Here is a 15043-nt window from a genome sequence, read left to right on the forward strand (position 1 = left end):
TACTCCCAAATGCTGTTCAACGCTGATATTCGGCAAAACTTTACATCGGAGAAAATCAATCTTGAAAAACAAAAAATAAGCAAAAGAAACTCTCACCAAAAAGGGGAAAACGTGAAACAAAGTTGACGCTAATCCTGGATTAAGTTAATCGGCTTTCGAACAACCCGACCCAGGTTGTTAATTAGACATAAGGGACCTTTAGATTCTCGTACGAGGACGAGAACGAGTACTGGATTTGACTGCGTGTTACGAGTTCGAATGTTTTAAGGACAGGTAGCTTGCAAACTAAACTGAACGCAGGGTTGTCGGAAGAACAAGATTTATTCCAAAGTGAACGTAGTTTCCACGTAGTCAAATTCTGAACAATACGTACTCGATAAACTTACACAGCCTCCGCCAACTTGAATAAACACTACTTCTGTCACACTTGACTAAACACGGCTAACGCCAACCCTCTTCGCTTGTGAAAAACTAGTTTAAAAAAAACTTCGCTGGGACTCGTCTACGAATATACTCTCACAATAAGCTTCTAGAACTTTCTAACATAGTCTACGAATATACTCTCACAATAAGCTTCTAGAACTTTCTAAAATAGTCATCAATCTAATTATAGAAAGATTACAAAACTCACCTATTTAGAAACGCTTACGCACGGACCTAAAAATAAACAAAGAACTCTCGCGAAGCTTCTAGAAAGTAACGCTAGTCACGCAATGCTCTTTTTCGTAACACTGCGTGTTTTTAGCAAAATTACTTAGAAAATTAACAACCCGGACGATTAATCTTACTCTTTGGTAGCAGCATAGGCTCCTCAGTTATTCTTATTGCTAGTAACTGAGCCTTTTCCCGATCGAAAAATACCAAAACTACTACCGTGTTGGTGACTTGTTATGACACGACGACATTTTTGCAAACCTCGTACTAAAACGAAGACAGTATCATGTTTTCCCGCCAAAATGACACTGGTTTGCGTGCGTTCACTGTTGTCTCGTACTCTTAGTCGTTTGCGTCCTAGAATCTAAAGCTCTCTATAGTCTGATGCTAGACCGGTTTGAAGAAATTTGAATGTAGTTAATTAAAAAGTTATGATTCAAAGACCCAACGTTTCGACACACCTGACTTATCCAGGGGAGATGCAATGTTACCGCAAGAGTCCTTTTACATGCTGCCAATTTGGCAAAGGATGTGCCTGTTAATGGTGCTTAGCATTGGAGCATGAAACTATTTCTGAAAGGGAAATGATCTAAACTGCCCCGTTTTAATATTGTCAAAGTTTACATTTGAGCTTAAGAAGCAAAATATAAAACATGATTTAATCGGTTTTCTAAGGGTATCGTGATTTATTATAAATTATACTCATAAGAATCCCTCGTTTCTGATTGGTCAATGGCAACAGCAATGGAGTAATTTTGTGGAGTATACAGACCTCTTTAATGATGACCGCTAAATAAAATATTCTTTTGTTTCAATGCTAATAAGCCTCTCTAGCCTTGCTACTACGGGCAAATTTCAAAAGAATTTTTGTTTCAAAATGAGGGCAGTAGGTCTAATTAACATAAATACAAAAGAATGTAAAGGTGGTCGCCATTTATGAAAGTGGCCTATGATAAATAATGTGTACTTATAGAATGAGTGGGAGGGCCGGACGGGAAAATATTTGGCCCGAGGTCATCGTGGCGTACGGCGAGGTCCGAGCGCCACAGAAATTTATTTAATATGTTGTTTGTATTTGCTTTTCTGGATGTAAATAACTTGGAAGTTCAGAAGCTTCAAAATTTCCTAAAATCGCACCGCACACAGCAGTACGTGTTCTTAACAGAGCCGCACGGCTTTTTTCCGGCCCTCTTTGTCGTAATGCGTACGGCGCCTCATACGGAAATTTTCTCAATAGTTTTACAATAAAAGCGCGCACGGGGCCGAACGGGACATGATGATAAAAAAATCGTATGAACTTGCTCGTGCATTTTGTGGTTTATGGTCACTTGTGATGTTTTGAAGTTCTCACTTTGATTTGATTTGCGTTAATTTGTTGATTTCAGTTTACAGTGTCCCCAATTTGAGCTCCAGCGTTAGAAGACTAGACACTTAAATAAAGTTGCTTTCCTCAAACTGCACTCGCCTACGGCTTGTGCAATTTTGAGAACTTTTAAAACGCCACTCCATCCATAAATCACGAAATGCGATCGCATTCATACGATTTCCTAATACTTATAAAGTGCAGAAAACTGTTATTATCCTGTTAGAAGACGTTTTTGTCTTTACCACTGCCACTTTCTTCCCCCGAGAGACAGAAAAATCTCTGGTACAGAACAATACCCTTCCTTGTTACGCATACGCCATCGCTTGTCTAGATACGAAGTAACTTTAAAAAAAGATCACTTTTATGTGATTGGCCAAATGATAACAATCCTGCCACTTACACTATGCTCAAAACTCGAAGTAAATAGCAGTGGTAAAGACAGTCGTAAAACGACAATAAAAAAGCGAAAGTGGCGGAAAATCCTGCTGGCAGAGTAGTTGTCATCCACCTAGCTAAGACTGCTGTCTTCATAAGTTAAATCCCGTTCAACCATATCTGTAGTAATTATCTATCTATTTCTTTTCTTCTTTCTTCATTTATTTGCTTACGGTTTGATTAATGGCCAAGTCGCGTTTAGACCTAGAATTGAATTTGAAGGGCGATTTTTTCAAAGGGTGTCGGCCAGCAGCGGGTACCCACACTCGGTTAGCACATCGTACAGATCGTCCACAGTAATGTGACACCACTGACTTAAAAAAGCCAGTGCAGAATCACAGGGATTGAGAGTTCGCTTGTCAAGATAACGGATTTCTTTCGGGCTGAGGCCTAGCTTCTCAGCAACATCTTTCCACTCCTCTCCACCTGCAACGAAAACGGACATTTCTTATTGTCCCAAGAACTTCTTCAATGCTTGGGATCAGTCATCTCAGAATTCACTCATTGCATTTTGTTAACCAATAATGTTTGCCTAACATACAGGCCCGTTAAACAATAGATAATCTGAAAATTTGGGAAGGGAACAAAGGTAGCAAGGGAATTACAGGAAATGTGGCTGCCAATGATATGATTCAGATAAGCCAGTCCCTTGTGTCTTTCAGATGGTCAACCGACCAGACCGAACACCCACCGAAGGGAATGAACATTCTTCACATGCAAATGACCCCAGCGAATGTAGTGCCTAAAATACAAGGACTGGAACAATGATGCATAAAGATAACGCTGAAACGATTTTTCAGATGGCTTTTTGGGATCTTCAGATATGAAAAAAAAAAAAACAAACAAAAACAGGAAAAATGGCAGACAAATGGCTTTTGAGCGTCCTGCCTCCGGTATGATCAGATCAGCTCAGCTCAGCTATGTGGCTTCCATACGCTCAGATCTGGACTGGTCTGCGCATATCCGGTGTTGAGGTAGTCAATCTGTCCTGGGTTAGGGGAATACATTCTGTGAGTTGTCTGGCACTCCAGGCCTTCACATCACCCGTCCAGTCACGACCCTTGGACGTCCTCTACTCTCTTCCTTTCTACTCTTCCCGTAAGAATTGTTTTAGGTGGACAGTCATGTCTCATTATAAGACCAAAGCAGGATAGTTTGAAACTTTTAGCTGTTGCCATAAGTTAATTTTGGCAACTAATGCGCTGCGGCATCCTCATTTTAATCTCGTCTTTTCAACCTTTTTTTGGTCATTTTGCCGTGAAATGAACATGCCGTGTAAATCCGAGATAAAACAATATTTCTTTCTAAGTCTTCGTGTGAAACTACTCGAACGCAGGAACTCCATGCTAGTGAAGTCACCATCTTTAATATTTGACCTTTAATCTTTAGTCATTATTTGTATACGGTAAAAAGTTCAAAAGGTACAATAAAATGTCTAAGATCCTAAAACTAAAATTCTAAAATCTAATCCTAATATTACATTAAGTTACAACAATATTCCACTTATAAACCTGAATTCCATGAATGCCTTTATTTTACGTGGTAAATGTTCTTAGCTATTAGCTACTTCACAGACATACCACGAAAAATAAATAAATAAGTGAACGAAACAATAAAAAGAGAAAATAGCTCATAAAAACCTATATAGAAATATATGTGCAATTAAAAATATATCAAAACTAAGAGTGGATCACAAGATTATAAACTAAGCAATAAGTATCTACAAGTATTTGCGCAATTAAAATATAAATTTGAGAAATCCATGTTAGACATTAAGTTTTTAAATGTTCCAATGTTATTAGCGGCACGGAACGGATCCGGAAGAGCGTTCCAAATCTTAGCTGCAGTGTAACGCCACGTTTTAAGTCCATAGGTGTTTGTATTCACTTTGGGTAGCTCGAGGATGTTTTCCTCTAAGATTATAATTAGTTGATCGTTCATGCAATAGCTCTCCTATTCCTTTAGGGACTTTATACCCATGGATAGCTTTGAAGACACCAGTGGCCATTTTAACAATTCTTTGATTAAGTGGGGACAGCAGGTTTATTCAGTTCGTGTTACAATTTAGAAGTGAGGTATTCGGGAACCAAGGAAGGAATCGACATCAGCGTCATAGCCCGATGAAGTTATTACTCGTGCAGCACGGCTTTGCAGTTTTTGTAGCTTGTTAGACAATGTTCTGCCACAATTACCCCAGACTAGGTTGCAGTAATCAAAGTGAGTTTGAACAAGAGAGTTGTACATCCAGAGTAGGGTAGTTTGAGGCACAAATGGCTTGACTCGCTTTATGGCTCCCATTACGGAAGCGATCTTTTTACACAGTATATCAATGTGGGAATGTGGGATTTTCATGGATATAAACTCCAAGTGATTTCACAGAGGAAACTTGCTCCACCGGAACGTTATGGAGAGTCTGAGTGTATCAGATAGAGTATTTAACTTTTTCCTGGAGCTGATCACCATAAATTCAGTTTTCGTAGCGTTCAAGGTAAGCCTGGTAGACACAAGCCATTTGCTTAGCATTTCAAGGTCTTGAGATACACTAGACTGAATCAGATGCAAATCAGAACCAGCATAGGAAATATGGGTGTCATCAGCATACATTCGCTAAACGACAGACAGTTAGGCAGATCGTTAATATAAATTAGAAATAAAAGAGGGCCATCGATCGTTTCCTGTGGCACACCACATTTAAGAGTGGAGAAGTCAGAGAGACAACAGTTAACGGAGCACCGTTGTGTGCGATTCATCAAACACGATTTAAACCAATCAAGAATTTTCCCTTGAATTCCACACTGATTCATTTTTTTTAGTGTTGAATGCCTTTTCTTAAGTCGTCGAGAAACACTACAGCATTTAAGTAGCCACAATCGATAGTAAACACCTAACTGCCAGTAGTTTCTGGAAGAGCAGTTACAGTTGAGTGCAAAGACCGGAAACCTGATTGTTGTTTAGAGATGATTTCTTTGCTGTTTAAGAAGTTGTATAACTGATTGTACACAATCCTCTCGAACACTTCGGCGACTACGGAAATGACTGAGATAGGTCTGTAGTTGTTGATGACTCGCCTTTTTTAAAGAACAGAGTCACTCTAGCACATTTCCAGTTGTCAGGATTTATTAAACAGATCGCATAAAGGGCCTGAAATAATATCAGCACACTCACGAATCATGAGTTTCCACGATACCTGTTTTCAAATTAGAACGGCAAAAAGCATCTAGGAAAGGGGGCAATTAAATTCCTTTATGAATAAGAACAGCAATGTGCTAGCTCATTTTCATTACGTTGGGTTCAACTTACTGCTTAAGTCAATTGTAAGCCCTCTCATCTGACAAACTGGGATATTGCGAATATCAAGGTTCCCTGGTAGCAAGGGACCTGCAAAAAACAATGCTCATTATGACAGACAAGAAAAAATGAAACAAGCAAAAGAGATAAATGAAAGAAACGAATGTGCAGGCCACAATTCTACATTGAAAAAAAAACAACCATGTCGTAATCGGTGAGACGGTTGGTGAGGTAAATTCAATCAACAGCATTTTCGGGAGAATAATTAACACATTAAATGAAAGATGTTACAATTGAACCCACTGGGAACTCGGAAAAATCCAAGCCCCAGATGGGATTCGAACACACGACCCTCCGAGATCTAGTACGGATGCTCTGACCACTGAGCTACTGGAGACTATGGTGAGCAAGGGTGAAAATGTGGGTCTTTGACTCGAGCTGCATCACACAGCCATAGAGTCAAATAGCGCCCGACAACATAGCTCATAACTGCATCGGTTGGTTGGTTGGCCGCATCGTTCACAGAAATACAGGCAACTGGATTTCAATGATGCTCTCAATGTGACTGCGCGATGCAGTTATGAGTTATGCTGTCAGTCGCTATTTGACTCTGTGGCTGCGTGATGCAGCTCGAGTCAAAGACCCACATTTTCACCGAGTCTCCAGAAGCTCAGTGGTTAGAGCATCCGTACTAGATCTCGGAGGGTCGTGGGTTCGAATCCCTTCTGGATTCGGATTTTTCCGAGTTCCCAGTGGGTTCATTTGTAACATCTTTCATTTAACAGAAGTTTCCTTTCAGAATGTAATTTTTTGCAACTGTAGTTACCTTTCATTGACAGCATGAACCTTCACGAGGTATCTAGAACTTACGTGGTTCTGTTTGTTGAAATATGGAAGATCTTTTGCTTGCTTTTGATTGCTTTTGTCTGGCTCAACTCACTGAAGAGTCTACTTTTGTACGCGAACCATTAACTAACACTGCATGTTGACAGACTCACCAGTTGTCCCTGCAGGTGTAATTTCTCTCAGGTGCTTGACAACCCCAATCCTGTTTGAATCCTTTGCTCTTTTTGCCAGGCAACGGACCATTCTCTTTGTTTCCGGGTTTGGTTGCTGCAGACACATTTGGTCCAAATGTAGACTTTCTTTCATCTGAAGTACAATTTCTTCAGGATGGCATGAATCCGACATAAGTGATTCAATAACATCGCCAGGAAGCTGGGCGTGAGACCCCTCTTCACTCCCTGAAGCAATACAAGGACTATTATTGTTTGAATGAAATCGGCAGACTAATCTCCAACCTCAGCTGATTCAACGAAGAAAATAAAACGGCAAACAACCTTAAATGCGCCGATATGAGCAGCCAGGTAGCAGGTTATTTTCCAAAACAAGAAGTTGAATAACATCGTTGCGAACAGGACGTGGTGGCTAACAAGGAAATGTGTGTGATTTTACCTATCACTTAAAAAATTCCTCGAATTATATCATCCAAAATACCGAGCTGGTAAATCAGCCACAAACTTACCTTCACCAGAGAGAAACCGTCTTCCATCCATAAGACCAGCTGCTGTCTACATTTAAAACGAAAAATAATTTAATATTCACCGAAGTGGAGGTGGTTAGAGGTGGATATCCTCCACTCTCCACCGACATTGAGGTGAATAGGTGTTTTAGTACATACCAAAACAGCAAGATAATTTAGCACAAAAGAGATGATTTGAACTCATTTGTTCCTGCAATGATTACAATATTTTCGGGCGCAAATCCCTTGCAAGTTCTTTGGAGGTGAGTAGCTGATGGATATTCGGAGTTTGAGTATAGCTAGCGAATCAGAGCGCTCCTTCAACGCTTTATACTGTTTTAGTATATACTAACAATAGTTACCAAAGCTCTTGACTAAATTACACATCTATCCTTGGTGGTACCTTGCACCAGTGGTTTAGTTTGTTCAGAAATGGATTACTGTGCAAGAGAACGCAAGCTGGAACACTAGCCGGTAGATTCAATCCTTCTAAATAGTACAGTTGGCTGAAAAAAGGAACTTTATTTAAGTGTACAGTCTTCTACCGTTGGAGCACTATTTGGGGAGACTGTAATCTGGAATCAACAAATTAACGCAAATCGAGTCAAAGTTAGCTTTTGAGGAAAGGACAAACCGAAGTACCCGGAAAAAAACCTCTCGGAACAGAGTTACTGTAGAGAACCAACAAATTAAATCCACATACGATACCGAGGCTGGAAATGGAACCCGGGCCACATTGGTGGGAGGCAAGTGCTCACCCTGAAAGAATTGAAAGCGGTTTGAGCCTCCTTGAGGCGATCGACATAACAGTTTGTTTTACAATCCTTAATACCTGTTTACTTGGACTTGTGAACCAAGCTGAAAAATTCTTCACGTGAACTTTATTATCCAATGCAGCAGATGCTCTGGTGCATCTAATAAACTGATTGGTACTGCGTATCTCAGATTCAGATAAGAAGTGAAGACAATCTTCTTGCTCACAATATTGCTTGCGATGAGTGCGGCAGAACTTGACTAGGTTTCCGTGGCAACATACCGGGCAAATAAACCCTGCTTCATATATCATATTCTTCAACCAACAGAACTCGTTACGCATACATTCAAGCATCAAAGACAATTGTTTGTAAACAGCACAGGCACAGGACACTTCAAATGGATCATGGTGGAGGCCAGAAGAAATAGTCAACTTTGACTGAATCCCTTCCACTAATGGTGGATTGACATTTCCTCTGTGAACAACTATTTCGATGAACGAGGAATGACACAAAAGGACAACGGAGCAGTCTTCGTCTCCAATGGTGTAAAACCTGGCGAAATTCTTGTACAATTCGGGGTCCAGTGAACTCCAAAATTCCTTTTGCCCCCATTGAAAAAATTGCAACACTAGCCGCGGAAACAGGCTCGAAGGAACTTGTCCAGGCTCAAATCTCAGGAAAAGAGAAGGGAGTTTTGCAGAGGCAATCAACTCGGTGATGTTCTGTGGTGGGAGCAACATCAACATGGATGGTACCAAGTACTGTTTATTACATGAAGTATCTGAAGAAGGCCATGACAGCAATAAAGCTTTCATAGCTTTCATGCCGTTCTATTAATGGGTCCCACACATGCTTCAAGAGCTTTTGTTCAAGGATGCCTGTTGTTTCGAGTTTGTGCCACAATTGCGTTATTTCAGCTTTTCCATGACCGTCAGAAACCTGAACAGTTATCACCTTCTTGAACACATCAATCAACCACTGAGGATCCAAGACAACCAATTTGTTTAATTCTGGAGTGTCATCAAAATGTATTAAAATTCTCTGATCATGTAAAAAGTTAAGCAATGTTACGAATTCTTGATTGTCATGAATTTGGCAAACTTCAGCTGCGATCCGTTTTGCGTGCTCCAAATAAATCCATGTATGTCCTTCACCCAGAGTGACTTGGAGCATTTTCTCAAACTTTAACCATTTGATTGGAATGTCCTCCTTCATCGATGGTAGCTCATTTGCAACAGCTAGAATGCTATGTCGCAAGCGCGCCACTCCTGAACACTCTGATTCCCCACCTGACTTAGTATTATCGACTACAAAGAAACCATCGCACAGGTGGTTCCTGTACGATTTCCCCTGCAAAGAACCATACACTTTACGGGCGAGCGCCAAACAGTCAGCCCCACCATAAGGTCGATCGGCATTGGTACAAACTAGGAAAACAGGGGGAAGTTTCTCAGGCAACAAATCTGATTCTTTCGTATGAACGCTATCTCGACTGGCGAGTGAGGCAACAGAAGTCATCCAGAAATCAAGATAGTCCAAATTAGTTTTTGTTTCAAAACTGTCTTGAATGGTCTTGTACATGCCCTGCTTTGTTACAGGCGGGGCCGTTTTATGAAGGTCTCGGCTGAGGTCATACACCATAAGGTACAAAGCTCTTGATGTAAGAAAGAGTGGGTGAGTTGTATAATAAACCGACTGTCCACCAAAATCCCACAAAACCGAGTAAATGTCTTCTTCATCTCTAACCTTGTCGACTTCCTGTAACAATTTCTTCATCAAAGTCTCTATCTCATCTGGTATTTTGGATGTGGTGACATGATTATTTCCTCTGTTTGTAGGATCAATTTTTTGACTTGTTGTTAGGGTGTTATAAACATTACTGCCATCATCAAAATCTGAAACTCTTGAAGCTCTAGGAGATGCTGAAACATCCAACTGTTTGTCTAGAGGGAATTCATCGTGACCGGTTTTGATAAACTCGAGGGAAGATACCAAGGTACCTTCACTCCTTTTATTTGCACTTGGTGTCACCATGTCTACAAGGGAGGAATCTTCAGACTGAACAGACTCAACAGAGCTTTCTTCAGGAATCAACTCCCCTTCCCTTAATTTTTTTACAACCAATCGAGCTGTGTGTTGCTCATAGGAAGATGCATCTTTAGTGTTTGCTTCTTGATCCGTCTCTCCAGTCTTCCAAATCTCAGTGGTGACTTTAAAGTACGATGGATCAACATCGATCCCAACTGTGCTAACCTCATCTGGATTGAACCGTATTCCCCTAAGTGACTTCTTAAGGCTGGTCTTTCCAGAGCGGTGCTGGCCGATCAACATGACTGGTATCCTTCTAACTCTTGTTTTTCCTTCATTCAGAGCCTTATTGTAAGCTTCCAAAGCCAATGGGCCACGCAAATTGATCTCTTCAGGGAGCACTAAACGAAATGATTCAAAGTTAGGACAGGATACAAAGCGCTTGACTGCATGCAAAGCCAGTTTTCAACTCTACCGGTTTAAGGAGAGAGGCATAACTTGGATATTACTGGACTGAAACACCGGCGAAAAAAGGTACATTCTAACTTGTAGCAAGTTTTAGGTATAAATGGTTCAAAACTTGCGCTGGCTACACAAATCAATTCAGCTTAGGCATTATGGAAATTCTTACAAATAACTGGAAATGGTGTATCAATGACATGCATAAAAGCCTCCAAATAATTGATTTTCTGCAACGTGGTTTTCTTTGCTGTCTAATAATTCTGAAACCGTCAAATCTTCGTCAGGAATAAGTGGCTTTCGGGTGCACAGCAACTGGACATCGAACTACTGAATCTAACACTGCCTTTGGGTCATTAAACCATGCTCGTGTGCTGGAATTGTTACTTGAGAAGCACTAGCGAATTAAGTTTGTTCGTACAAATCGAATTTTGTTTCTCTCATCTTTTAAACTTTATTTTTGAAAGAAAGATACGAGGTTAAATCATAAGGCTATCTTGCCGATTGGGTCGGGCAAGATGTTGGAGTAGACGTGTTTATGTTAGCTCCGTTCTTTGATATGGCACATGGCCAAAAACATTAAAAGAAAAACGTGGAAAAGCTCCTCAACATCCTCTACTGAAGAAAACTTCTCGCCCGATGACAAAAGGATAAAACATAACGTATCATTCACAGATTCTGAGCGTAGTAGCGAGTCGGACGAGGTGCTCACTTTGCTGAACATGGCGGAGACGGTAATGCCAAAACTAGACCAAGTGTTAGAAAAGCTACAAAAATTAGAAGATCAAATTCAATCAGTGGAAGAGAAAGTAAGTAGCCTTCAAGTTAAGGTTGAAGGTTTCGAGGTGTTTAAGAGGGAGACAGAAACGAAGATTAAAGAGCTTGAGGACGGTTTGAACTTCGCTAATGCAGAAAGAGAGTCGTTCAAGAAGAATTTTCAAGAAATACAGAGTCAAGTTCACCTTCTCAGAGACGAGAAACTGTATATGGAGGTTTATCAGCGGCGTGAAAAAGATGTAAACGAAGACACGAGGGAGGTTTTGGTTGATTTTTTAAAAACCGAACTCGGCGTGGAAGATGCTGATAATATAGAGTTTCACAGGGTGCACCGAGTTGGGAAGCGGACTTCCTCTGTTGGAAAGCCTAGACAAATAATTAAGCGTTTTTTGAGATACCCTGATCGTGAGGAGGTCATGTCAAAGGCGAAGAAATTGAAAGGTAAAAACTTTGGAATCTCACCGGACCTTCCAAAAGAAATTCTAGAGCGTAGAAAGAAGAAGATGCATCGTTTTAAAAAGGCAAAAGAAGAGGGTAAGACCGTCTATTTTAGTAGGGCGGAGCCTGATAAGTTGTTTATTGACGGTGTTCAAATATAAAAACGTAAAATCTAAAACTTCAGGTCATGTATAAAACTATTTCTTTACCAAATTTGCATTATTTTTTTTCCAAGAACTGGGGCTTTTTGTTTGCATTGTTACTAGGTGTTATGAGGATTGCAAGACCCTTTGTGTTAGTAGCTCTATATTTAACAGCTTTCGCTGGCTACTTTTTTAACTATGTAATTGAGTGTCGTAGTTTTGCTTTGTGCCTTTTGTTTTCTTTTTCGCATTTTAGCGGGCTAATTTTATATTGTTCTTGTGTGAGGGACATGCGGTGCACCCATGGCTTGAGCTTCATGTATGCGTATGCCTCTTGACGTAATTATTGTTCCGTTCTCTTCACTGAAATGACTCTTTGAAATCTTCACAAAACGGAATTTAAATTTTAGAATTCTATCTCTAAATGTTCGGGGAATTCGCTCTTTTGACAAAAGAAAGGCTTTTTTTTACTGGTTAACAAAAGAGAGATCCGATATTATCTTTTTACAAGAAACTTACAGTACTTCAGACGTCAAAAAGTTTTGGAAGTCGTAGTGGAGGGGCGACATTTTCTTTAGTCATGGTTCGGAACACAGTAGGGGGGTTATGATTTTGGTTAAGGAGAAATTCGATTAAGATATTGAAGAACGCCAAGAAGATGAACAAGGAAGATTTATTATTTTGAAAGGTGTCATTCAGGGATATAGTTTTGTTTTTGTCAATATTTATTCCCCAAATAAGACCAAAGATCAATGCATCTTCTTTGAGGAAATTCAAAAACAACTCGATAAATTAGAATTAGAGGATAATTGTGAAGTTATTATTGGAGGCGATTTCAATGTTATTTTCGATGCTGAGTTGGATGGAACTGGAGGCAAACCTCAAGTAAGAGAATCCTGTTAAAAAATTGAAGATTTGTGTTCATCTTATGATCTGACTGATATCTGGAGAATAAGAAATCCAGATACTAAGCGCTTTACATGGAGACAACAAAACCCTACAATACAGCTACGTTTGGACTTTTGGCTAATAAGCAGTAGTGTTCAAGAAGAGGTAGAAGATGTAGAAATTATTCCTGCAATAAGAACGGATCACTCCGCTATTACAATGCATATAAACGGAATTGAAGAAACGGGACGGGGACCTTCCTTTTGGAAAGTTAATTCTAGTCTTTTAGAAGATGATGAATATATCTCTTTTATAACCGAGAATTAAAGTGATTGGTTGGAAGATGGAAAAGAGATTCAGGATCCAAGGGTCCTTTGGGACTTCATTAAGTATAAAATCCGTTATGAAACTATTACCTATAGCAAACAGAAGGCTAGAATTAGAAGGGAGAAATTATTAGACTTACAACAAAAAATTAAAGAGTGCACAGCAAAATGCGATGAACAGCCCAGTCAAGAAAACTTGAGTGATCTGGAAATTTTAAAAACCGAATATGATAGTCAATATGATTATATAGCGCAAGGAGCAATAATTCGCTCGAGAGTAAATTGGTACGAATATGGCGAGAAAAGTAATAAGTACTTTTTGAACTTAGAAAATTCCAAAAGAATAAAAGTTGTATTAGGAAGTTAGTGGGGTTTAATGATGAATGCATAATGGATCCGAAACAAATAATGACAGAGATTCATAGCTTTTATGCCAATCTTTATGATAAAGACTCTTGTCAACAGGGTGGCTTGTCGATTGATGAATTCCTTAAGAATGTAAATACTAACATGTTAACAGACAAGCAGCAGGAATATTTGGAGAAAAAAATTACAACAAACGAATATTTAGAAGCGTTGAAATCATTTGAGAAAAACTAAACACCAGGGAATGATGGATTAACTGTGGAGTTTTATCTTGGCTTCTGGCATCTCATAGAGAAATGTCTCGTCAATTCCTTGAATTTCGCTCACGAACACGGACAACTGTCAAATTCGCAAAAACAAGCTATGATTACGTTGTTGGAGAAGAAAGACAAAGACAGACGTTTTATCAAAAATTGGAGACCGATCTCACTGATTTATGTCGATGTTAAAATCGCATCAAAGGCGATTGCAAGAAAGTTAGAATTGTTTTTACCTGAGCTTATTCATTTAAATCAAAACGGTTTTATCAAGGGAAGATCATTACTTGACGGAGTTCGAACAATTAAACTTGAATTTGCTAAATTTACGGATAGTTCAGGTATTCTTTTAGCAGTTGATTTTGAGAAAGCATTCGACTCTTTGAATCATTCTTTCCTTTTTAAAATCTTGGAAAAATTTAACTTTGGAACGCAATTTATAAAGTGGATCAAAACCTTCTACACTAACGTATCTAGTTGTGTCTTAAATAATGGTTTTATTACTGATTTGTTTGATATTCGTTGTGGCGCTAGGCAGGGCGATCCCTTGTCACCTTTGTTATTTATTTTGGCCATTGAAGAGCTTGCTTGCAGAATTCGGGAGGATAAGGGAATTAAAGGTATTTTAATCAATGAGGAAGAAATCAAACTAACACTTTTTGCTGACGATATGACTTGTTTTCTCAGAGATATCGCATCGTATCATCGTTTATTGGCAACTCTGCAAATTTTTTATAAGTTCTCCAACCTTCGAGTTAATGATGATAAAACGGAGATCTTTGCCATTGGCACACATCACCTGGATCCAACTAAGTTTTCTCATCAATTAAATCAATTAAAATCCTGGGAATTGTATTTGATTATCATATAACATCAAGGATGAGAGCCAACTTTGACTTAGTTCTTAAGTCTATCAAAGATATATTGAACATGTGGAAGTGGAGAGGACTTACACTACTAGGAAGAATTCAGATTGTTAAATCCTTTACTCTACCAAAATTTTTGAGTAAAGCGGCGTTGATTGCAGTTTCGGAAGAGTTGATTAAAGAGGTCAACAGTTTGATTTACCGTTTCATTTGGAAAGGTAATGATAAAATCAAGCGTTCCGCTCTCATCAACGATATCGAAGATGGTGGACTTAGGATGCTAGACATTCAATCGATGATTCAAGCTCAGAGGGTGATGTTATTAAAAAGATTTGTAGATGAAGAAAACAAGAGTTTTTGGAAGATAATACTAGACTATTTTCTTTCTCCAATAGGTGGAAAATTCATTCTTAAGTGTAATTTTGATACAAGAAAGTTGCCTGTCTACCTTTCAGCTTTTTATAAAGAATGTCTT

At 39.3% G+C, this 15043-nt stretch overlaps 1 pseudogene; it reads right to left on the reverse strand.

The window, feature by feature from the left end:
* Positions 1-15043, reverse strand: part of LOC137983996 (uncharacterized) — a 133969-nt pseudogene that overhangs the window by 100531 nt on the left and 18395 nt on the right.

The sequence above is a fragment of the Montipora foliosa genome, chromosome 13 (assembly GCF_036669935.1).
Source record: "Montipora foliosa isolate CH-2021 chromosome 13, ASM3666993v2, whole genome shotgun sequence".
NCBI lineage: Eukaryota > Metazoa > Cnidaria > Anthozoa > Scleractinia > Acroporidae > Montipora > Montipora foliosa.